This window comes from Lissotriton vulgaris, chromosome 3_1 (assembly GCF_964263255.1).
Source record: "Lissotriton vulgaris chromosome 3_1, aLisVul1.2, whole genome shotgun sequence".
Taxonomy (NCBI): domain Eukaryota; kingdom Metazoa; phylum Chordata; class Amphibia; order Caudata; family Salamandridae; genus Lissotriton; species Lissotriton vulgaris.
In genome coordinates, this window is record NC_141689.1 from 1,211,912,603 (window position 1) to 1,211,938,556 (window position 25,954).

Sequence of the window (25,954 nt, forward strand, 5' to 3'; positions counted from 1 at the left end):
CTCCATAAGCACTGCAAAAGCGCTTTATGGAGCTGAGGTTTGGGGCTTCGGGGATGCAAAATAATTGCAGCTGGAGGAGGATAAGTTTCTCCGCAGGCTCTTAAACATCCCCCTGAGCACTCCAGGCGCAATTGCGCACAGTGAATTAGGGACCCCCCACATAGTAGATCAGATCAAACTTAGCCCAATTAGAGCATGGCTTAGAATCTGGTCAAACCCTGAGGCGGATCTAAGTAAAGTAATTATAACAGACTGCTTACAAAGGGACAACGGGCTTCAGATCCCCTGGCTAAATTATGTCAAGGCCACACTAGAGGATGTTGACTATAGTGATCTCTTTACCAACCCGAATGTAAAATCCTCCTCCTGCAAATCACAGGTTAAAAAATTGCTGCTTGAACAGTTTGCATTTTGCAGAGCAGGATTTGAATTGGCCAAGAGATCAATAATTGCACATTGCCTTGTGAGAAATAATGTTGGCAGGGAACCTTATCTATTTTTAATGTGTAACTCGCAGGACCGGTTTTTAATGTGTGGTTTTAGGCTCAATTTGTTGCCAAATATATTGTCTCATCCATCTGGTTTTACGCTAACAATTGAGCAGAAGGGTGTCTGCGGCTGCGACAATAGGTCTCCGCAGGACACCCTTCATTTTGTACTTTTTGTGTCCTTTTTATAAGATTCCTAGGCGTAAATTCTTGGTGGCTATATTGAAGAAGGTAAAATTCCGACATGCCAGAACTGCCTTACTGTTTTTACAAAAAGCAAGTGATACGGGAACATTATGCTGTGTGATGAATTTTCTAAAGGTGGCAGTAAGGTTAAGAGTTACCAGAGGATAATACCAAGGAATGACTGTACCCAAAAACTGAGCCCCATCATTTTTACACCTTTGTTTTTCAATAGAGTTCAGATGTGTCATTTAATGATATTTTCATTGTTATATATACACTTTTATGATGGTTTTTAATCATCGAATAAAGATCTACTGAACTGAACTGAACTGATTAATGACCGCAAATTGTTACACTTTCACTTGTCAGATGTATGTACTCATTCAGAGAATGAGCATGCACACAAGGTTTTTGTATTGTGATGTTTTATTGCAATAACGGAACTTATGTGGATTTTGCGCAGTCTGAACAAGGAAGGGATGTCATGTTTTTACGTGGCCATGTGAAAAAATGGTGGATAATTCTGTCCCTTCGTGCTGTTCCTGCAGCCATAGCTGGGGTGTGTGCAGCATCAGCCTCTACTTCTTCGTGATCGTCTGGATTGTCTGGTTCATCCGAAACTTCAATGCATGGTGCATTGGTGCGGACAAATATGTTGTGCAGCACACATCATGCCACGATGATCTTGCAGACTATTTCAGAGCTGTACAGCAGTCTACCGCCTGAAATGTCGAGGCATCTGAACCGTGACTTGAGTACACCAAATATTCTCCCCACAATAGACCTGGTGCGTCCAAGTGCGACATTGTAATGTCTCTGTGCCTGGGTGTTTGTGGTTCTGAGGGGTGTCATCAGCCATGGAGATAGTGCATATCCTTGATCACCTGTAACATGAAATAGAGAGATGTGTCCATTAGTATTTGTGCATGCTGTGTTTGCAGAGTTTCTATTTGTGTGTGTGGGATTTGTGCTACGTAGCTTATTTAGCTTTGCCATGTGTAGCTTCAGACAATTGTCCAGCATAATTGCAAATTACATTGCCTCCCAGCTTCTCGTCCAAACCCCTACACTATGTTATGATCGCGGCTGCACATTAGCACCGCTGGTGCAATGAAGGCACACAAAATGCAAGCACATCTGCATCCTTCTGCGAAACAAACACCAAACACAACCGGCGCCATGGACCCTGGATCTCATTACATAGACCTCTATGACTCATCCACCATCATCTCTCTCAACCCCAGAAGGAAGTACGACTGACAACAGGCCACAATGTACACCACCCACGGCCAGTTATCCTGCCTCCACTGCCGCATGACCTTCACCACTGCCACAGCCACCAACACACTAAGATGCATCCTCATCACAATGAGCCCCCTGCACAGGCACACCGTGGACATCAGGTACCTCTGGGACACACTATCACCCAACATCACCTATTTTATGGACAGCTGGACCACCAACTCCTCTGCCCCTGACATCGCCCTAACAATACCGGACGGAGACAAGATCCGGAGGGAGGACTGCCCCCAATACCCGGCAGGAGTCCTCACTATCAAGCATAAAAAGGTTCCTCTACCTCTCCACCTCCGGCAACACATTTGCAGCCACGGAAGACATGCACTTCCAGGTCCAGTCCAGCCCTGAATCCACACTCTGCGGCGCACTTGCCCACAGAACCCCAGACACATTGACTGCTTTGCCAACACCATCAACAACCTCTTCGCACCCCACGCCATCACCTCCATGGACTACATACTCATCGGAGACCTGGACTTCCACCTCAACAACACCAATGAAACCAACTACACTGCCCTCCGGATTAAGCATCGCCAACATGTGACTGACACACTCTTACCCACAACGACCCACAAGGCAGGACACACCCTTGACCCCTTCTTTGCAGAAAGGAAACAGCGTACACATCAGCCACACCACACAGCACCCATGGTAACTGCATACACTTCCTTGGCAACAAAACCAAGCCAGCCACACCAGCACCTCGTGCCATGCAAAGGAACTGGAGCTGAGTCACCGATGAGCAGATGTAACCAACCCTGAACTGCAACACCCCCCACGCTGCAGCAGACACCAAACACGCTGCCAGGGAATCCCACACATAGTTCTGCAACTGCGCAGACAAACTCACCTCTGCCACACAACTCCGACAGACAACGCAGCAGCAAAGCTGCATTGTACGCCACCACACTCACAGATTCCAGACACACCTGCAGCCCCCTGGATAAGAACAGGAGAAACTGAAAGACACACGCTAACTTCTAGACATACAAGGACACCATGTCCAAAATTTATACCACCAACGCATCGGTAGCACTGAAAGGAGCTTTATCCACAACATAACAGTTGCACACTCCACCAACTGCAAAGACCTCTTCAATGTCCTCCATGAATTCACCAAGACCTTTAGGTGAGACACGGACAATGCCATCCTGGACAAGTCTCCCTCTAGATTTCCAAGCAACCACAGCACCAACACCACCCAACGCACTGCCACAGACAACATCCACACCCTCCTAGACCAAGCCCACACCGCAGCCCTGATTCTAGTTGACCTGTCAGCAGCATTCCGCACCGTCTCCCACCACACACTAGCAGGCAGACTACATGACGCAGCCATACAAGGAACCACTCTTGACTGTATCTGATCATTCATCACCAGCAAAAGCCAAGGGACCAGAATGCCACCCTTCCTCTGTGAACCCACAAATATTCACATGCGGAGTGCCCCAGGGATTATTGCTCAGCCCAACACTCTTCAACATCCACATGGCCCCCTCGCCGCCAGTGTCCAACAAAACAGCATCAGCATAGTATCCTATGCCAAGGACACCCAGTTCATCCTCTCCCTCAACAAGGAGACCACCACCACCAGACTCAACTTCCATGAAGGAATGCAGGTACTTGCAAACTGGATGAGCAACATCTGCATGAGACTCAACGAAGAGAGGACATGAGTTGTCATCCTTGGAAACACCCCAGTGGCAGGTAACAGCACCTGATGGCACACTACCCTCGGCAGTACCACAACTCAAACAGACGACGCCAGAGACCTGGGCATCATACTCAAATTTTCCCTCTCCATGTACCAGCAGGTCACTGCTGTCACATCCAGCTACTTCACCACCCTCAGCATCCTCTGTAAGAGCTGCAAATAGAACACCCCCCAAATTCAAGTATGCAGTCACCAACGCACTAATTTACATCAGACTGGGATACAGATGCACCCTCTGCACCAGCATGGGATAGTTTCTGCTCTGCAAGCTCTTCACTACGCAGGACACCTCCACCGCACTTGGGCTTGTGTTCACAATTTCTTCATGGCTCTGACCCACCATCAATCCTATTTGGTTCCCACCTCTCCCAGCATTTTCAGCTGTATGACAGGGAGTATGGACCTTGGATGGAAGTTTGTCTACAAGGCAACCCCTAGTGACTGCAGTCCCTTGGGTTCTTGTGTATGATGAGTGGACATATTTCAAGGCATGTTGTATGGCATTTGCTACATTTGCGTACTCACATTTGTGAGGTACATGATTGTGGACTTGAGGTGTTTGGTCTGTTCAGTTAGTACTTTCCTACAAGCAGTCCATTTTCATAAGTGCCATTCTCAAACCGCTGGTTGATAATGGACTGCCGGAAGATGTAGGAGTAATGCACACAACCTGGAAACCTGGCAAAGACATTGGTGAACAAGCCACGGTGGTCCACGATTGCCTGCATATTCATGGAGTGTGTGTGCTTCCTGTTCTGGTAAATGTGTGCAGTGTCCGCAGGAGGCACAAGTAGGACATAGGTGCAGTCAATTGCTTCGCACACCAAAAGGGGTAGAGAGGAGGAAAGACCTAGAAAAAGCATGCGGGCATACACAGTGTTAGTAAAACTGCCCTCACTCACACACAGATCTGTGTGTGACATGCTTCATCATCAGGTCTGCTTACAAAACACCCTGGCGTAGCCACGCACAGGATGGAGCATAGGGGAGGGGGTAACACAGACAACATAAACAACAAAACATATATGGGTGAGTATAAAGTGCTACCAACCCTGACTGGGAACAGTGATAAGAAAAGGTGCAGTACAAAGTGACCTTAAAACTATCTCATGGGTACTCTGTCGATTACTTTATTCTGGAGTCCCAAGGACAGGATTAAAAACTAGAAAGGATGGGTTCATTTGTGAGAAGAGTTAAGGACTCACATCAACACTCCCAAGGCTGCCAAAGTCAACATGTTTCGACCGAGTTGTAATGTGCCCATACTAACGGGTCACTCTGGTCTTCTTCAGGACTCCTATCAGTCCCAGTCCACAAGCCCTATCCCCTTATATTGTTTAGTATCCAGGGTACATACGTACAGTAATCCTGCTATGTGGAGGTACTTCCCATCACATGGGACACATGTACTGAAAAACAAAATATATATATATCCACATCTGTCATACAGGTTTGTATTTAGACCTATTGAATCTCATTTAAAAACCCATGCAAACATCAGGGACAAACAGAAAGTCCCCTGAACTATGCTGTAATATGTTCCCCCCTCCAGCGTAGTAGGCAGGGCAAAAGTCAGGGACAGCCGAACCAATCATTCAGTCCCCGAATTTAGGAAAAATGGTTAATACCCATATATCCAACACCATTAAACGAGCCCTTGTCAAGTTATAAACAAGCAGCATTTCCAAAAGTCACTGATTATGCAATTGTAACTAGGAGGTATCATCACAACCGTCATAACACGGTATAACCAAATCACCCATCCGCCACACTCACCGAGTTTATTTGTATCCGAGGCTTGCAATGGCAGCGGACTAGATGAACCCCCGAGGACACAACCTAAATGAGCAGGTAAAGTAAAGATAGAAAGAGAAAACATGATCTACGCTCTCCTCTCATATCTAACCTGCTCCGAACACCGGAGTCAAACCAAAAGCCGGTATGTCTATGGTGGCAAGAGAATCGAAATACATTTCAATCCTGCCTCCCATATAGTAGTCTCTTTTGTGCCAATAGCCCCACTTACTGCCCCCTGGGTGGTTCACGCCTAGTAGGCTAGTCGCAGTCCTGTCGTGTAGTCTGTCCACGGCCCGCCTGGGCTAGCATTAAATCCCTTACTTCCTTGTACATAGACCAGATCTGTGTGTGAGTGAGGGCAGTTTTACTAACACTGTGTATGCCCCCGCATGCTTTGTCTAGGTCTTTCTTCCTCTCTACCCCTTTTGGTATGTAAGGTTATGATTAGAGGGTTGGGGTAGTGGAGTAGTTGACCTCTCCCCTTTGTCGTTTGTCTGAGAGTGCAGTCAATTGCTCCCAACACATGGGGAAAGCCAGCAATGGCATAGAAGCCTTGTTGGTGTCAAGCTGTTCTTGTGCAGTGTTGGGGAAGTGTAGGTGCTGTAGCGTCAGGCTGATGATGGCATCCAATACATTTGGGAGGAACCTTGAAAAGGATGACTGAGAGACTCCCCCAATTCTGGCAGTGGTTGGTTCGAAGGTACCTGAGGCCAACATGTGCAGCACTGCTAGAAGCTTCGTCTGCAGAGGGATATTGGTGCAACGCTGTGTTGGCGCCTGCAGCCTGGGGGCTATCTGGGTCAATATGCGGAGGATGGAGGACCTTTTCAGCCTGTAGTGGGCTATCACATCTTCTGGTGTTAGGTCTATCAGGGTGATGCATTGACAATAGATCTGCTGTCTTCTTTGGCGCTGCTTTCGTGGCGGTCCTCGGTGCGGGGGTGGCGGCGGTGGTTGTTGTGGTCTTCTTGGTGCTCCAAGCTGCATGAGTAGTACCTCCATGGCATCAGCAGGTTGTCAAACGTGGTTCTGGGTTACTCTCCCTTATATCCTGTTTGGCTTTCTCAATTTTTAAGACCGCCTTTTTTCTGGTCATAGAAACCAGACGCTAACGGACCTTAGTGGCTGTTTTTTTAATGTATCGCCGGCACCGGCCATCATTGCACATATCATAAAGTGGGGTTTGCTGCGGATTTTACACGGGAACGCCTACCTTGCAGATCATTTTTGTTAGCTATTGCTAACAGAAGTGGCGAACAGAAAAACAGACAATATCGCCGGAAAGCTGTCGCTAGCCGTGGTTAGCGGCAACTTGTACATAAGGCGATAAAAAAAGCCACTGTAGCATCAGAAAAATGATGCTGCAGTGGCGTTAACTCCTTGTACATATGCCCCATTGTTTCTAGATCAAAGGGATCGAAAGTTACTAAATGTGTTTGTGCACATCGGAAGGCCTTTCTCAAAGGTTAACTGGTCATCTTTCATTTGCTTATTTCTCTATTAAGTTGTTAAACTAACACTAACACTTTTGCCCCGACATTATTACGATGTGGAAAAATTACAAAGTAATGAAATAATACTATAAAAAAGTGTTATATTATGCAGCATAATTTGACTTTTCTTTCTCCATAATGTAGTCAACCCGGCTCAATAATTTGATGCTCCCTGCCGCATAATTCCAGTGGCCCAGATTAAAAGCAGCTGAGCCAGTATGCAGCCGGTGTGCTTTGCAAATCTACTGTGGTCTTGATTAAGAGTGAGACAATACATTCCCATCCCATGGAAAACATCCAGTTTCAGGGGGATCAAAATTCCAAGTACTCCGGTAATTACCGTATACTGCAATATTCCCCTGTTGAATTTAGGCAGGTAAAATGTACAAAACTTTATGGGTAGAAAATTCCAGGAAAAAAGGCAAAACTTGCAAAATTTGATGCAAGAAATACCACAACAGCATGCTGTGCCTCATTTCTACTGCCATACCTAGTATTTAACGCATCCCAATGTTTCAGTATTTACCAATTAAAATAAATACTAAACCACCATCTGCTCATCTCCTAGTGAAAACATACTCTCTTCTCCACATTGCATCATCAACTCTTGCTGTTCAACACTGATCGGGTTGGTGGTGAACCACAGGCCACCCTCTTATTTCAAAGGCTCATAAGTAATTTCTCTGGTTTCTTACATCCATATCTAACATGTACACAGGGCCACTAGCATTATGCAAGAGAACACCTAGTTATGCAGTAGGATTGACTAAATTATGTGGCAAGAAAAGGTAATCAATGCTGCACATTTTAAGATAGTATTACTTGTTTATATTGTCATTTTTACTCATTGTAACACAGTCTTGGGAAAGACTTCACCTCATTAGTACCCGTTTAAAAACCAGATGCAGCAATAAGGTACTGAAAGATGACTAAACTTTTGGAAAGGGCTTTCCATTGTGTGGTAACACGTGTTAAGACATGTGTAGTAACTTTTGATCCGTTTGAGCGAGAAAAAAAATTATTAAATTAAAATCTGCAGATTATGCAGCGGACGATGGATATTGTGGCAACTCCATAATTATGTGGAAAACACTGTAGTCGGAGAATCGGGTAATTCTAGTGGCCCTGCATTTACAGTACATTTGCTCCTTCTAAATACCCCATAATTCTAAGAAAGGTTATGGATCGGTCCTGACTTTTTATAGAGAAGATTTTTTTTTCTCTCACTGTAGTTTCCTACAATAAATTTGCAGATAATTGTAAAGAAGGTCTGGTGCATTTTGAACACCGGCCTACCTGTTGTTATTAGCAAAGGCGCCTGTCAGTTTACTAACCGTTTAGTGATTAATCTATGTCATTTTTAAAAAGTACACTTTGCTACATTTTTCATGCATATTTTGTGGAACAATATTTATGCCCCGCACCTGTACCACAATTAACTGGTGTACATATAATTGTCAAAAGTACGTGGGCCTCGTGACAGTTCTCCGCATGTCAGAACTGGTAATCTAGGCATCCTACCGGAGCTTCACTTCCTGGCTTCCTGCCTGGCAACTCTTTCAAAATATTAGAGTACCTGTTGTGTAGACCTAAGGCATCAATCAATCAATCAGGAGTTTGTTAAAGCGCAACTACTCACCCGTAAGGGTCTCAAGGCGCTAGGGGTGGGGGGGTGCAGGTTCCATTCCATCAAGGAGGGGGTCTGTCGAAGAGCCAGGTTTTGAGGTTTCTTGCGAAGATGGGGATCGATGTTGTCTGTCTGAGGTGGAGCGGAAGGGCGTTCCATGCTTTGGCCGCGAGGAAGGAGAAGGAGCGGCCTCCCGATCTGGTCTTTCTAGTGCGGGGGACCTCGGCGTAGGAGAGCTGGGCTGATCGTAGGGTCCTTTGGGGTGCGTGGAATTTGAGCCGGCTGTTCAGGTATGCTGGTCCAGTGCCGTGGAGGGCCTTGTGTGCATGGGTGAGCATCTTAAAGGTGATTCTCGCCTCGACGGGGAGCCAGTGGAGTGTGCGCAGGTGCTGGGAGATGTGGCAGTGTTTTGGCAGGTTGAGGGCCAGTCTTGCGGCGGCATTCTGGATGTTCTGTAGCTTGTGGATGAGGTTTTTGTTTATTCCGGCGTAGAGTGCGTTGTCGTAGTCGAGTCTGCTGGTGACCAGGGGGTGAGTGACTGTCTTTCGGTGTTCGAGGGGGATCCATTTGAAGGTCTGTAACGACCGGATTCTCGGACCAGATAGAATCAGCTCACCAGAGCACCACCAACCCAGCCGGAACGTAATCACCTCCCTCCTTAGGACCTATTTACAACAGGTATCTATGTCTCCTACCCAAGGATGGGGAATTAGCAATATACATGCCTAAGTTTTCTACAATACCACACTCTTACCATATAGTCTCACGGCGACTCAGGCCCAGACTATTCTACCCTAAGGCAGTTCTGATTATGTACCATTACACACTGGCCGCAACCAGTGCTCACTCAAGCCACAATCTTGTGGGTATAAATACCAGTATCCCCCCTGGTACTCTCTTTTATCTCCGTACAAACCACAATCTTGTGGGTATACACATCAGTATCCCCCCTGATGCTCTCATTAACGCCGCCTCACAATGACGATCACTTTCCTATGACTACCGTTAGCTCCTCATGTTGGGGAATCTCTCGCTATTTACTAGAGGTGCAATACTACAATATTATAGATCACACAATGATGGCCAAATTATATGATGCACAACTTATTCTCCATTTCAAGGGCTTCTCTCTCCCTCATTAATTAGTTACCATTTACCTGATCGGGGGTTGCGTCCGTTAACGAAACAGCACCTGACTAGAAGAACAGGTTACCTTTATTATACAAGAACAAGAGGCACATGCTGGTTCGCTAAGAACTGGGGTACTTTATTTATCAGAATAACAATAGCAATATAACACTATACTATAACATATAGCCTGCAAAGGAAAATGAAAGGTTAGAATGTTTGCACGCTAATAAGAAAGGGTCGACGTCACCTTATTAATATGAAGTCTGGACTCAGCAGTCATCTGGGTTCCCTTCTCGTCTGTGCCTTGGCTCGTCTTAGGGTCACACCTCTGCAGTCACGGATACACGTCTGCACCGCTATGCTCTGTCTCCTTCGCCTCCCTCCAAGTCACTGGAACCTTCCTCGTATCAGCTGCTTTCTCTCTGGCTGTTCTGCACTACTCCTCTCTCCTCTCAATCACGGACCATCTTCACTTCTCGGCTTCCATCTTATGACTCAGTTTCTGCCACTCTGATATTCGTACCCTCAACTAGCTACTTCACTCTGTTTGCTCTGATCTTAATGTCAAAGCTCGCCAGCTGCTCCAGCTAAAATAACTTCAATCTTTCTAAGAGAGTATCTGCTTCTCGGTCTTTCTCGGACTTCAAAATGGCGACTGCCTGCCCTGGAATAATTAATGTCATTGATGCTAACGACTAGCTGCCGCCTACAGACTGACTGACTCACTACCTCATGCTTTCGCTAATATGGAAGCTTGTCCCTTCATGGAAAGTTACGGCCAGTAACCTGCCGCCCACCAAATTCTTGTACCTCCCCGTACCAAGGACACGTTCCCAGCCGGCCGGCCTGATGTTGTGTCTTCGGATTGGAGAAAAATACAGTCTTTCGATAAGGGCCAGCCTGAGCCGGTTCTCTCCAAGCGAACAACACCTCGTAACTAAAACATTACATTTGACCTAGAAGCATCTCAAGCTGCCGGGGCAGAAAGAAAGATGGAGTCTCTCCCGTTTGGGGCCTACAAGGCCCGAAATAAGCATAACTCCATGGAAGGTATACTAACACCCTTACAAAAGGACAGATTATCACTAATACTAATGAATCTATCCCCTAACATAAGTTTATAAGCCCTGATCTAAGGAAAAAGGTACGGAATTATATCAACACGCCTTGTGAATAGGCTCTATTTATGATTCTAATCCCTCCATTAGAATGATAGTAGACTGAAGTCACCTCCAATCAACTTCCCTCAAGGAAGGGCCGAAAAAGTCGGTCAGAACAAGGTCTTACGAAGGAGGCGGAGGGTGTGGAAGCAGGAAGATGAGACAGAGTTGATCTGGTGGTCCATTTTGAGCTCGGAGTCCAGGATGATTCCCAGGTTGCATGCATGGTCTGTGGGGGTTGGCGGGTTTCCAAGGGCGGTGGGCCACCAGGTGTCGCTCCAGGCGTCGGGGTTTGGGCCCATGATGAGTACTTCTGTTTTGTTGGTGTTTAGTTGTAGGCAGCTGGTTTTCATCCATTTGGCGACGGCTTGCGTCTGGCGGTGTTGGGCTCGTTGGATAGGGAGAGGATGAGCTGGGTGTCGTCTGCGTATGACACGATGTTGAGTCCGTAGGTTCTGACGATGGGGGCAAGTGGAGCTATGTAGATGTTGAAGAGCGTTGGGCTCAGGGAGGAGCCCTGGGGGACTCCGCAGGTGGTAGGTGTGGGGTCTGAGAGGAAAGGGGGGAGTCTGACCCGTTGCGTCCTGCCGGAGAGGAGGGAGCAGATCCAGTCGAGGGCCTTGTCCTGGATTCCTGCGTCGTAGAGTCTGCGTATAAGGGTGCGGTGGGAGACTGTGTCGAATGCTGCTGATAGGTCTAGGAGGATGAGGGCTACTGTTTCTCCTTTGTCCAGTAGGGTGCGGATGTCGTCTGTTGCGGCGAGGAGGGCGGTTTCCGTACTGTGGTTTTTTCTGAAGCCGGATTGGGAGGAGTCGAGGATGTGTTCTTCAATGAATGTGACGAGTTGGCTGTTGATGGCTTTCTCGATGCATACTTATTGCATTATTCTTGTGATACAGCCAGAACTGCTATCATGTAAGCCTTTATTTCTGTTTACACATATTCCTCGTGGGTGTCTGTTCTGTTTGTGTTTTTTACTTAGCAATGTTTTTCTGACGTGCATTTGATGTTTTTTGTTTTGCTTCTAAACGTGGTAATTTCTGTCTGAAAACCTGCCTTCTACTATAATTTTAGACTCCTAAGTAAGGGAACTGCTCTTTTGTGGAGCAGGGTGAAGGAGTTTGCTTGGACATTCTTATCCCTTTGACAACCCTAGTACATAAGCAGTGGAGGGGATGTACACTTGAATGCACTGTATGTTTGTCAGGTGCACTTTGTTCCTAAAAGGCAACGAAGCAGCTCCCAAGATGGGCGCTCACTGTCAAAGGGATATAAACGGACTCAGGCCTGTATATAGCGTTTCCTCATTTCCATTAACCTACGGTCTGGATCCACACCTGTTTAGCTGAGCCAAACGAAGATATCCGTAGCATTTGACATCATTGACTATCATGTACCCAGGGACCTATCCCTTCCTACGGGCCATTGGCCACAAGTGTTTGGCTCATGGCTTGTCTCAGGCCCCTTTTTAGGCATTGCCTGAGCCAGCGCATGCGCTGACCTGGCAAGACTTTTAGTAAGTGGGCTTTAAAAATCCGACCACACACTTTTTGTGTGGCCTAGAGCATGTGGTCACTGTTATGACCAGATTCTCAGACCAGATAGAACCAGCTCACCAGAGCACCACCAACCTGGCCAAAACGTAACCACCTCCCTCCTCAGGACCCATCTGTCCAGGCACCTGGGTACCTACCTGAGGATGGGGAACTCGCAATATACAAGCTCATATCATCAGAAACACCACTAAATCTATAGGGATTACTAGGAATACTCACTGATTACTAAGAACGTCCATGCCCTACACCACACTCATACCTCGTAGTCTCGCGACCACATGGGTCCAGACTAATCTACCCTGGGGCAGTTCTGATTATTTACCATTACACACTGACTACAGTCAGTGCTCACTCGGCACCTCTGCAATCCTGCGTGCCTACACACCGGTCTGCAGCCCTAGTGCTCTCTTCCTCACAGCCCGGTCCACAATCCGGCAGACCTAAGCACTGGTGTCCCCCCCAGTGTTCTCTAACTCACAGCCCGGTCCACAATCCGGCGGACCTACACATCAGGGGCCCGATTCACAGAATGAACTTAAGACTAAATCCTAAACTTACTACTATTTGGTATTCACAGAATGCACCTACTACTTTCGGGATTCACAAAGTGAACTTACTACTTTCGGGATTCACAGAATGAACTTACTACTTTCGGTATTCACAGAATAGATTTAAGACTACTAACTTTACGTCCGCACTCGGGCCGTAAATTCCGGCCCGGAGGCGGAGTTTCCGGCTTGGGGCGGAGCTTACGGCCCGGAGGCGGAGCTTGCGGCTTGGAGGCGGAGCTTGCGGCTCAGAGGTGGGTATTTAGCCATGGCTGAAATCTCCACCTCTGGGCCGGAAGCTCCGCCTCCAAGCCGCAAGCTCCGCCTCCGGCCCGGAAGCTCCGCCTCCGGCCCGGAAGCTCCGCCCCCCAAGCCGTAAACTCCGCCTCCGGGCCGGAATTTACGGCCCGAGTGCGGACGTAAAGTTAGTAGTCTTAAATCTATTCTGTGAATACCGAAAGTTGTAAATCCATTCTGTAAATCCCGAAAGTAGTACGTTTAATCTGTGAATCCCGAAAGTAGTAAGTGCATTCTGTGAATACCAAATAGTAGTAAGTTTAGGATTTAGTCTTAAGTTCATTCTGTGAATCGGGCCCCAGGATTCCACCTGATGCTCTCTTTAACGCCGCTTACCAACGACAATCACTTTCCTATGAATACCTTCAGCTCTCTCTCTCTCTATGTTGGGAAGTTTCTCTCACTGTTCACTAGAGCAGAGCTTTCCAAACTCTGTGTCCCGACACAGTAGTGTGTCGCCTGCAAGTGGTGGGTGTGTCTCAGGATGAGGCACTTAGCACGTAATTGCTAATTAGGAGGCATTCCTTTGAAAGAGTGTCTCGGAGTCAGCCACAGCAGCGCAGACTCCGAGACACTCTGCTCTAGGGGGGCCGGGAGATTCTAAACAAAGCCCCATTAACAAGTAAATGGTCCTTTAAAGACGCCTTTAACTTCTCAAAAACGAGAGATCCTTAGATTTTTTTTTAATTTACCTGTTCCCTCAATGTTTAAATTAAAAAGTACTGACATCGGAAAGGAGAGTGCGCAGTTGCCAATCAATGCAAACATGTCCCAAAACTAATTTACTGAAAAGCAAAAATAAAAAAAACAATCTCTGTCAATAAATGTGGGCCAATTTAAAAACTGCCTGTCTGTCCTTGGTAAGAGAAATGCATTGCTGGCTCGGCATTCACTCAATTTCCTCAGTCAAATTTCTATGTAAAAATTGCATCTTTCTACAACGTGCGGCGCATTTAATTCTATGTTCCTCACTGGTCCATTTCGTATTTAAACTAGGAAGAATATTTTTTTTAATGTGATCTTTTGTTCCGTTCCTACTTTATAAATATAAAGTAAAGCAGTCTGCAGAGGCGAGGCAGCACTGAGAGCTGTGCTCACAGATTGGTGTCACCCCCCACTGATGGTGTCATCCGGTGTGGTCCACACCACGCCTAAAAGGCCTGCATGCCCGGGAGGCTGGGGTGAGGTGCCAGAAGGTGACAGGCAGAGGGAGGGAGACAGTGAGAGAGAGGGAAAATAGAGAGAAGGAGACAGAGACAGGGACGGATACAGAGAGACGGATACAGAGGGACGGATACAGAGGGATTGAGACAGAGGGAAGGATACAGAGGGGGACAGAGAGGGAGACAGAGAGAGGGAGATAGAGGGAGGGAGACAGACAGAGGGAGGGAGATAGAGAGAGGGAGATAGAGAGGGAGATAGAGAGAGAGAGAGAGAGGGGGAAATCGATGGAGAGAGGGAGATGGAGAGAGAGAGGGAAATAGAGAGAGAGAGAAATAGAGAGAGATGGAGAGAGAGAGGGAGATGGAGAGAGAGAGGTAGAGAGCGATAGAGAGGGAGATAGAGGGAGACAGAGAAAGAGAGAGGGAGATGGATAGAGAGAGAGTGAGGGAGATGGAGAGAGATAGGGAGATGGAGAGAGAGGGAGATGGAGAGGGAGATAGAGAGGGATGGAGATAGGGAGAGAGATGGAAAGAGAGAGGGAGATGGAAAGAGAGAGGGAGATGGAAAGAGAGAGGGAGATGGAAAGAGAGAGGGAGATGGAGAGAGGGGGAGATGGAGAGAGAGGGAGAGAGAAAGAGGGAGATAGAGAGAGAGGGAGGGAGATGGAGAGAGAGGGAGATGGAGAGAGAGGGAGATGGAGAGAGAGGGAGATAGAAAGAGAGAAAGAGGGAGATGGAGAGAGAGGGAGAGAGATGGAAAGAGAGAGAGGGAGATGAAAGAGAGAGGGAGATGAAAGAGAGAGGGAGATGGAAAGAGAGGGAGATGGAGAGAGAGGGAGATGGAGAGAGAGAGGGATGGAGAGGGAGAGAGAGAGGGAGATGGAGATGGAGGGAGATGGAGAGGGAGGTGATATGGGGGAGATAGAGAGGGAGGGAGATAGAGAGAGAGGGGGGAGATAGAGAGAGGGGGGAGATAGAGAGGGGGGGAGATAGAGAGGGAGATAGAGAGGGAGGGAGACAGAGGGAGGGAGACAGAGGGAGAGAGAGAGAGAGAGAGAAAGGGAGAGAGATAGAGAGGGAGGGAGACAGAGAGAGGGAGGGAGACATAGACAGACAGAGATGCAGACAGAGACGGGGACAGACAGAGATGCAGAGACGGGGACAGACAGAGATGCAGACAGAGACAGACAGACAGAGACAGACAGACAGAGACAGACAGACACATGCAGAGACAGACACAGGCAGAGACAGACAGACAGGGAGATAGGGAGGGAGACAGAGGGAGTGAGACAGAGGGAGGGAGAGAGAGGTAGAGAAAGGGAGAGAGATAGAGAGGGAGGGAGACACAGACAGACAGACAGAGATGCAGACAGAGACGGGGACAGAGAGAGATGCAGAGACGGGGACAGACAGAGATGCAGATAGAGACAGACAGACAGAGACAGACAGACGGAGACAGACAGACAGACACAGGCAGAGACAGACACAGGCAGAGACAGACACAGGCAGAGACAGACAGACAGGGAGAGAGACAGAGTGAGAGAGACAGACAGAGGCAGAGACAGACAGACATAGACAGAGACAGACAGAGGGAGAGAGACAGACAGAGGGAGAGAGACAGACAGAGGGAGAGAGACAGACAGAGGGAGAGGGACAGACACAGACAGCAGACAGACACAGACAGACAGACAGACAGACAGAGACAGACAGAGACAGAGAGACAGACAGACAGACAGAGGGAGATAGACAGACAGCAGAGGGAGATAGACAGACAGAGGGAGACAGAGGGAGAGAGAGGGAGGGAGACAGAGGGAGAGAGAGGGAGGGAGGGAGACAGACAGAGTGGGACACAGAGGAAGGGAGACAGAGGGCAACAGACAGAGGGAGGGAGACAAAGGGCAACAGGCAGAGGGAGGGAGGGAGACAGAGGAAGCGAGACAGACAGAGGGAGGGAGACAGAGGAAGCAAGACAGACAGAGAGAGACAGAGGGAGGTAGACAGACAGAGAAAGACAGACAGAGAAAAACAGAGGGGGAGAGAGGGGAGGGAGACAGTTACAGAAAGAGAGAGGGGGCGAGAGAGAGGGAGACAGACAGAGTGAGTGAGAACCCCCCCCCAGCATCACCCTTAGGTAGTTTGGACTCGCTAAGCTACATTCACTCGCTACACTGCCTTACCGTGTCCCAAAATTATGCACCTCCAAAAAGTGTGTCCCCACCATAAAAAGTTTGGAAAGCTGTGCACTAGAGGTTCACTACTACAATAATATTATGGAATGGCCGAATTACTTAGTGTATGACTGTTCTTTTAGCTCAAAGGCTCCTCTCTCTCCCTAATTATTCAGTGGCTACTTACCTGATCAGGGGCAGCATCTGTTCTGGCTGTAACCCCTGACTAGAAGGAAAGGTTACCTGTGCTTTAAGAACAAGAGACACACACTGTATGCAAGAGTTATTCCCTGATTTAAACGCTCTCTATCGTAAGAACAACACATGCACACTGGTTCACTAAGAACTGGGGTATCTTTATTACAATAACAATAGAATGGGAATAGACACATACACAGATCTGCTGGGTCTCTGTAACTAACAGGAACTGTAACACACAGCTGAAAGAAAAAGGATTAGACATACAGTATAAGGACAAGGTTAATGTTTGGGAAAAAGGAAGGGTATCACCTGAGGGGTGTGAGGTCTTGCTCTAGCTGTCATCTGGGCTCCTCTCTCGTCTGTGCCTTAGCTCGTCTTAGATCCTCTCCTGCACTCTTGGACACACATCTGCGCTGATCACTCTGCACTGGATTCCTCTCCCCCACGAACTCTCTCCAACTTCCAACTTCAGTCTAATGGTTTCTGCCGCTCTGATAACCGTTCGCTCCACTAGCTTCTTCACTCTATTTGATTGTCTCTGTGCTAATGTCCAATTCACTCCAGCTGCTCCCACAGATTAATCCACGATATAACTTCAGTCTCTTCCAAAAGGCATTACTTCAGACTCCAGCTATTCACAACTCCTCCTGATAAGTAACTGCTTCTGACTGCTTCCTTCAGTTCCAGCTCACTGACTGTCTGTCTGTCTTCTCTCTGTTCCAAGCATCTTCTGTCTCTTCTCCTCCTGCAACTCCACTCCTCTCCTCTGCTCCAATTCAACATAAACTCTTTCTGATTCTCCACTCCTTCTGCAACTCCACTCCTCTCCTCTGCTTCAATCCAACTCAACTGCTTCCAGCTCAAACTCTTTCCAGCTCGAACTCTTTCTGCAACTCCAGCTCAACTAACTAACTCTGTCTCTGCACTTCACTAATATGGAATGCTCTTCCCTCATGGAAATTTCCAACAGAGGGCTGCCTCCCACCGAATTCCTGTGCCAGCTCCAGGGCCCCTCGCGCAACCGCAGTGACCATCTGCATGTTACGTCTGAGCCCAAGAGACAAACACATTCTTCCGATAAGAACCAGTCCTGGCTGGTTTTCCCCTAGCAGACAACAGGCTTAACTATAAACATTACATTTACCCTTCAAGCATCTCAGCTCTGCAGGGCCAGAAAGCAAAATGGAGTCTCTCTAGTTCTGGGCCTTGTAGGCCTGAGAAGGATGAAATAACCCTTAGCTCTGTCAGAGTACCTACACAAACCATACCAATATGTAATATAAAGTCAGGACCACAGGATCCACCCTCTACTATAGGCAGGATAATGAAAGGACACATAATTATGTCAAAGCCAATAGGCAATAGATGGATTAGAGTCAAGAATAAGGGATTTATCATCATATAAAGCAGCTATCCTCTTCTAGGTCTGGAAGAAAGGGCTTAAAAGGGCCAACACAAGGTAAGAATATAGACTATAGATGTTAGCAAGCTTAAAGTTTTCATCACTCCGAAATAGAGCCAAAAACCATGTCAGTACAGTCACGCGCACAGTTATGAGCACAGGCGCCATCTGGCTTTCCTCTCTCGTCATGGGCACGCACGCACGCACCAGTCGCGTGCTTGTTTTCTTTTTGTCCACTCACCCGCTTTCCTGGCTTTCCTCTCTCGCCATGGGCACGCATGCAAGCATGCAGCACTCGCGTGCTTGTTTTCTTTTTGTCCACTCTTCCGCTTTCCTTTCCTTTAATTCCTCTTGGTTTTTTTAAACGTTCAGCGGAAGACGCGCGCTGAAAGGCAAGTAGGACCCACAACTGAAATGGCCTCCTGCCAGATGGTGAACAACAACTTCACCACTCGCGTGCAATGTCTGTGTGGGAGCAGCGTGCGGGGCTCTGTGCATGGTCGTGTTTATGATAAGGCAACCAAGCAAATCACAGGCCACAGGCGCGCGCACACACAGTCACCCCAACACACAAGCATATACCTACATGTGGAAACACTCAAATGCACACAAGAGGACCAAAACACGTCTTCGCATAAGCAAGGCTACATAAAACGCGACTTTGAACATCTTTTGGAAAGAACGGGCTTTGTAAAAGAGTTTTGGTGGCATATTAAGCGCAAATGAAACTGCTCTAAGAAACTGCCAACCGTGGGCTTCACGCAAACTTTATAGCAGTGCAGTATATGTGAACATGGACATGTTTGTGAAAGAGGAAGAGAGATGCAGAAAAGTGGGATGATTGTATACTCGGGAACACTTCTGTGCTTCACAAAAGATGCCGGCACCATCTACTCCAGTTCGTCAGCCAACGAAAGTGCTTCCGCAACGACGATGCTGCTGCTTGCCCCATGACCTGCCAGCACCGCGACAAGCACCGCATCACTTCGCACAGCAGCCCTGGTCTCACGATGCTGCTGGACGACCGTCACTGAGCTGCTCCCTGCACTGTGATCTGAGGGCACAGCCCTTCGCACCACTGCCCTTCGCACCGTAGCACCCGACGCCTGCCGATGCCGGTACTCCCGACTTGAACAGTGAGGAGTTTTGATCTGCAACACATGTGACTTCATGGGCTCGACGACTCCTGCACCGACCTCCAGAACCAACACCTGCGGACGCTGTGCTTTCGGAGCTCAACGAGAGGTTGCCAACACCCTGCAGTTCTAAAGATACTGTTTTGCGGGTCTTCCCAACACTGTAGCTCGCCCGCGACGCGCATTCAGCCAGAACTGGTTGTATTTGTTGTTCACAACACAGTGATAGCCCCAGACAGAGCTATTGACTTGAAGGGACTATTTTTCAAGTTTATTTTGATAACAGAAGATTTCTAAGTACTGTATTGTGGATTTTTTATCGTTTTCTTAAGTATATAAAAAAAATTGATATTTTTCTAAACTGGTTTGGTGTCCTTTTCTAATGCTTACACTGTATTACTGTTGATTATGTGCAAATGCTTTATACAGTGCCTCAAAGATAAACCTGACTGCTTGCGCCAAGCTACCAAGGGAGTGAGCAGGGGTTATTTTAGATGTGTAACTCCCTTATCCTTGCTAGAGGGAAGGGTCCCTACATGGACAGGGTGCACACCAATGCCAACTAGAGACCCCATTTCTAACATTGTTTGTCAGCAGTGAGAATAGGACTTGTGTTTACACTTGTCTTACAGTGATTGGTGTGCACTACTACCATATTGAAGACCATTACGTGTCACATACTGGTTCTTATTCTTTTTGGCCTAGTTTTGATCTTGCTAGTTTGAACTTGCTACTTCATCGTGCCTGAACCAAGAGCATCATCTGTTGCATCCCTGCAAGTTGCCTTTGAGGAGAATAGGTTGGAATCCTACAATGTGAAAGAACTGAAAGTCATTTGCAAAAACCTAAAAGTCCAAGACAGAGTCCTCCCTAGTGAGGAGGAGCTACAAAAGGCGCTCAGGGCCTGGGTATAAGCCAAACATGCCAGTGGGTAATCTGGAGATCTCAGCGGAGAGGCGGAGGAGCCTAAACCTAGGGTGGATGTGTATTTGGGAGGGGGGGAACCTCCAGATCAGGCAGCAGTGGCCTGTCCCCAGAGCTGGAGGACAGGCAGGAAGCAAGGAAGTTCGAATTGGAGAAACTCAGGATGGAGAATGAGAGGAAAGGGAAAAGACTAGCCATGGAAGAAAGGAAGATGAGCTTAGATCATGAGAGAAGTCTTAAGGAGCTGGAACTAAGGAATAGACCCAGCTCAGATAGTGGCAACAATTCAGCAGTGCAGGCAGACAGAATTGTGGACATCCCCAAGAATGTATGAAAGTAATTCAAGAAGGGAGCTGACATACAAAGGTGTTTCCAAGGGTACGAGTTGTCTATTCACATGAATGGGGTCCCTGAAAGGAATTGGGGGGGGCGAGGCTGTGGCCTCTCTATCCAGAAGAAGCAAGGGATACTCTGATAGCTTAAGTGTCAGAACCTCACCTACACTGATATGAAGGGCGCTCTCCTCACTAGGTATGGTCTCACTCCTGAAAGGTTTCAGGGATCAGTTTAGGTCCATTGAGAAGGCTGATGGCAACACTTGGTTGAAATGTGTAGATTTGTTTTGCAGGTCACTGGATGGCTGGGTGAAGGGCAGTAATGTGACAGATTATCAAGGGCTCTACAATTTGATTGAATGGGAGCACTTGTCTAGTCCATGTTTTGCAGATCAGTGCCAGCACCTAGTCGATAGTAAGCTGACTGATCCCAGGAAGCTTGCTATGGAGGCAGACCCCTGGGTGAGTACCAGGGTCCACAAGAAAGCGTTTGGGGAGACTCAGTAAAAGGTGAGCAGGGTCCTCAGCAGAAGAGTGGGGGGGGACAAGGGTAAAGCACAGGAGTTCTCTAAAGGTCCGCAAACTAACACCCAGGGTAAATGTTTCCATCTCCCAGGATATAATAAACTTGGGGTCTCTTCAGGAAAGCTTGATGAGACCAGCCCCAGCAAGTGTTTTGCATGTGACCAGGTGGGTCACTTGAAGGGGGGGACAGATGCCCACTGGTGGGCAGACCAATCTGTTGGCGAGTGTGGAGCTTGGGGAGGAGGGGTACCCACAGGAGGGTGGGAATCCCACAGAAATGACCCTCGTCTCACCAAGGGACAGTGAGATGGTTCTAGGAAAACCAGGTGCCCCCTAACGCAAAGCAATACAGCACCTGCGTGACCATCATTGTGAAAGGGGTATAGGCTCTCAGAGATACTGGAGCCAGTGTGACCTCAGTCCGATGTCACCTGGTCTCTGAGTAGCAGGTAGTCCCTGGGGCATTCCACCAAGTAGTTGTTTTAGACAACTCAGAGCACCAGTGTATGGTGGCGCAGGTTCCCTTTGAATGGGGGGTCTCAGGTCCCTTGAGGATGGTTTTGAGCCCTGCCGTGCCTGTAGATTGTCTTCTAGGTAATGACCTGGAGCAGTCCTTGTGGAAGGATGTTGAGCTCAGGTCTCACTTGGAGATGCTTGGGTTTCCAGAGTGAGCAAGTGTGTTCACTTGGTCAATGGTGGCCAGAAAAGGTGATCAGGAGGACCTGGAGCCTGCAACAGTAACCCAGGTCCCTGCCAAGAGAAAGGGCATGGGGCGCAGGAAACCAGCCCCTAAAGTTCCCAGGGCCAGAAAGGAGGCTGACCTTGAAGGGGAAGCCCCGGTACCTACAGGGGAGCAGGTAGCTGACCTGGGGGACATCTCCAAGCTTACCCATTGTCAGCAAAAAGGTGGTTCCACCAGGGAAGATATCTGCAGGGAGCAGAAAGACTGCCCTTCTGTGGAAGGTCTGTGGTGGCAGGCTGCAGACCCGGCAGCAGGTGATCAGTCTGGATCACATTGGATCTACTGGGAGAATGGTCTCCTGTATAGCGAGCCTAAGGTTGCTGAATCTGGGTCATCCCGTGTACTGGTGGTACCCCAGTGCTTCAGGACTTTCCTACTGGGTCTGGCTCATGAAGTTCCTTTGGCAGGACATTTGGGGAGGGGCAACACCTTTGTCAGGCTTGCCATCCACTTTTTCTGGCCCCAAATGCAAAGGCAGTCAGATGGACATCGCAGGGCTTACCAAACTTGCCAGACAAGCGGTAAGAGTGGGAGGAAGGTCAAAGCTCCTCTTCAACCTTTTCCAGTTGTTGGAACTCCTTTTTTTAAGGGTAGGGATGGACATTGTGGGCCACTGGATCTCAAGACAGCCATGGGCAACAGGTACATCCTGGTCACGGTGGACCATGCCACCCAGTACCCAGGGGCAATCCCTCTCAGGACAACAACAGCGCCAGTGATGGGCAGGGCTTTAATAGGGATATTTTCCCGCATGGGTTTCCCCAGAGAGGTGGTTTCCAACCATGGCACCAATTTCATATCGAAGTATATGACATCCCTGTGGAAGGAGTGTGGTGTAACCTACAAGTTTACCACTCCTTACCACCAACAAGGTAACGGTTTGGTGGAGAGATTCAACCAAGCCTTGAAGGGCATGATTAAGGGTCTAACAGAACCCATGAAGCGTAAGTGAGACGTCCGCTTGCTATGCCTTCTCTTTGCATACATGGAGGAGCCTCAGAAGTCTCTTGGGTTCAGTCCCTTTGACCTCATGCACGGCCACCCTGTGAGACACCCTCTGAGTTTGGTGAAGGAAGGCTAGGAGGCAGTTCCCAGGAAAATACCCCAGGATGTGTTTAGTCACATGCTGGGCTTCAGGAACCAAACTGCCCTCTTCAGGAAACTCGCTCAGGCGAACCTGGAAGCGAGCCAGGAATAAATTAAAAAGTGGTATGACAAGAATGCCACTCTAGTCGAATATCAACCTGGGCAAACAGTGTGGTTCATGGCCCCAGTGGAACCTTTTGCCTTGCAGGACAGGTGGACTAGGCCTTTTCAGGTGGTGGAGCGCAAACGTGATGTCACATACCTGGTGAATTTTCAGACTCCCAGGAACCCTTTGAGGGTTCTCCACGTGAATCGACTCAAGCCCCACTTCGAGAGGTCTGAAGTGAGCATGCTCTTGTGACAGATGATGGGGTGGAAGAGGAGAGTGAGCCTCTCCCTGACCTCCTGTCTGCCAAGGAGCACGATGGGTCAGTGAAAGGTGTTATCCTCTCCCCTACACTGACCCCAGAGCAGCAGGGGGACTATTGCCAGTTGCTGGGACAGTTCGCCCCACTGTTCTCTCTGACCCCCCCCCCGCTGTTACTCACTTGTGCACCCACCATGACGTGGACACTGGTGACAGCCCTCCTGTAAAGCACAAAATGTACAGGTTGACTGACTGGGTCAGGATCAGTATCAAGGAGGAAGTCTCTAAGATGTTGGCGTTAGGGGTGAAAGATCCCTCCAGCAGTCCTTAGGCCATCCCAGTGGTCTTGGTCCCAAAGGTTGCCCCACCCAGTACCACTCCAGGACTACGTTTTGTGTGGACTACCATGGGCTCAATGCCATCACCAGGACTGACACACACCCCATCCCCAGAGCTGATGAGCTCATTGATCAGATGGGAGCTGCCACATTCCTCAGCATGTTTGATATGATGTCTGGGTAATGGAAGATTGCCTTAACCGATGGGGCCAAGGAGAGGTCAGTGTTCTCAACCCCAGAAGGACACTACCAGTTCCGGGCGATGCCCTTTGGGTTGTAAAATGCCCCTTCCACCTTTCAGAGGTTGGTCAACCAGGTGTTGGCCGGACTGGAAGATATCAGGGCCGTCTACCTGGATGACATTGCAGTGTTCAGTTCCAGCTGGGACAAAAACGTGCAGCACCTCTGGGAAGTGTTGAAGGCTCTGCAGCGAGCAGGCCTCACGGTCATGGCCAGTAAGTGCCAGATCGGGCAGGGCTCTGTGGTCTACTTGGGACACCAGGCACGAACCGGCCAGGTGGCACCCCTACAACCCAAGATTGACACCATTCTAGCTTGGGAGCCCCCCATGACCCAGACAGAGGTGAGAGCCTTTCAGGCCTCACTGGTTACTACAGAAGATTTGTTAAGGGATATGGCTCCATTGTTGCCCCCTTAAAAGAGCTGAATTCCAGAAAGTAGCCCAAGAAGGTGATCTGGACCGAGTCCTGTCAGAAAACTTTTGATATCCTGAAGGCAGCCATGTGCACGGCACCCGTGCTCAAGGCACACGATTTTTGTCAAGGAATTTGTCGTGCAGACTGATGCTTAAGAACATGGTGTGGGGATGGGGCTCTCACCACTGAACGAAGAGGGCCTTGACCAGCCTGTAGTCTTCCTTAGCAGGAGACTACATCCCAGGGAACAGAGGTGGTGTGCCATAGAAAGGGAAGCATTTGCTGTGGTCTGGGTGCTGAAGAAGGTGAGACCATACCTATTTTGGACTCACTTAAGAGTTCAGATAGACAACAAGCCCCTCAGGTGGCTGATGCAAATGAGGGGTGAGAATCTAAAACTGTTGAGGTGGTCCATCTCCCTACAGGGAATGGATTTTACAGTGGAACACTGCCCTGGCACAGAACACACCAATGCAGATGGTCTGTCCAGGTTCTTCCGCTTTAGTGAAGAGAACTTCCAGGAGGTTGGATAGTTCTCCCTACTTTCAGCTGTGACATGTGTTAGGCTTGGCATCTTTTGGTGTGTTTCCCCTGTCTTTTTGCTTTCTGACCTCCCGGTTTTGACTTTGTTTTTGATGGTTTAGTGTCTCTGCGCACTTTCCCACTGCTGTTCAGTGTTAAAGTACAAGTGCTCCTGTTGTAAATTATGTTATGTATTGGTGTTTCCATGATTGGCATATTTGAGTTACTGGTGAGGCCCTAGTAAAGTGCACTGAGAATGCCAGGGCTGGTAAATCAAATGCTACTAGTGTGTTTGAAGCACTGGTTGTGGCACCCACAGAAGCAGCCCTAAAAAGGTAACTCAGACCTGCCATCGCAGGGTCTGTGCACAGTTTGTAACTGCCATGTCAACCTGGCAAGTGCACCTATCTTCTCTATTTCTACATGTCAGTCACCCCTAAGGTAGGCCCAAGGTACACCTGTGGGCAGGGTGCTGTGTATGTTAGAGATAGGACCAGCCGGGGTCGGTAGTGGGAGTACCTGCCGGGTGGTGGGGAGAGGAGGGGCAGGGTGGGGGGTAGTAAACTATGGATTACAGATGTTTACAGGTAAGTAAACATATAAATAAATAAAATGAATTTTGTTGCGCGCACTGCATCTCATTTGGGGATGCAATAAATGAAACGAAATTCGTTATATTTATTTATATGTTTACTTACCTGTAAACCACCGTAAACTATAGTTTACTACCCCCCACCCTGCCCCTCCGCTCCCCATATCACCGCCCAGCAGGTACTCCCACTACCGACCACGGCTGGCTAGGATATGAATTACTGTGTGTGTCGTCCTGGCGGTGAATTACAGTGTATTTCGTTTTCCACCATTGCAAGGCTGTCTCTTCCAATAGGACAGAATGGGGAGTTTGTTTATAACATCTTATAAACATAACTGGCCCTGGGAACAAGGTAGGAAAATAGAGTTTAATATGCCTGAACTCAGAATGTTAAAATGTATATTTTAGTGAGGTTATTTTTACATTCTGTGTTTGAAAATACCACTTTTAAAAATGAAGTATTTTCTTGCCTAACCATCCAGTGTACCTCTGCTAGGTTTG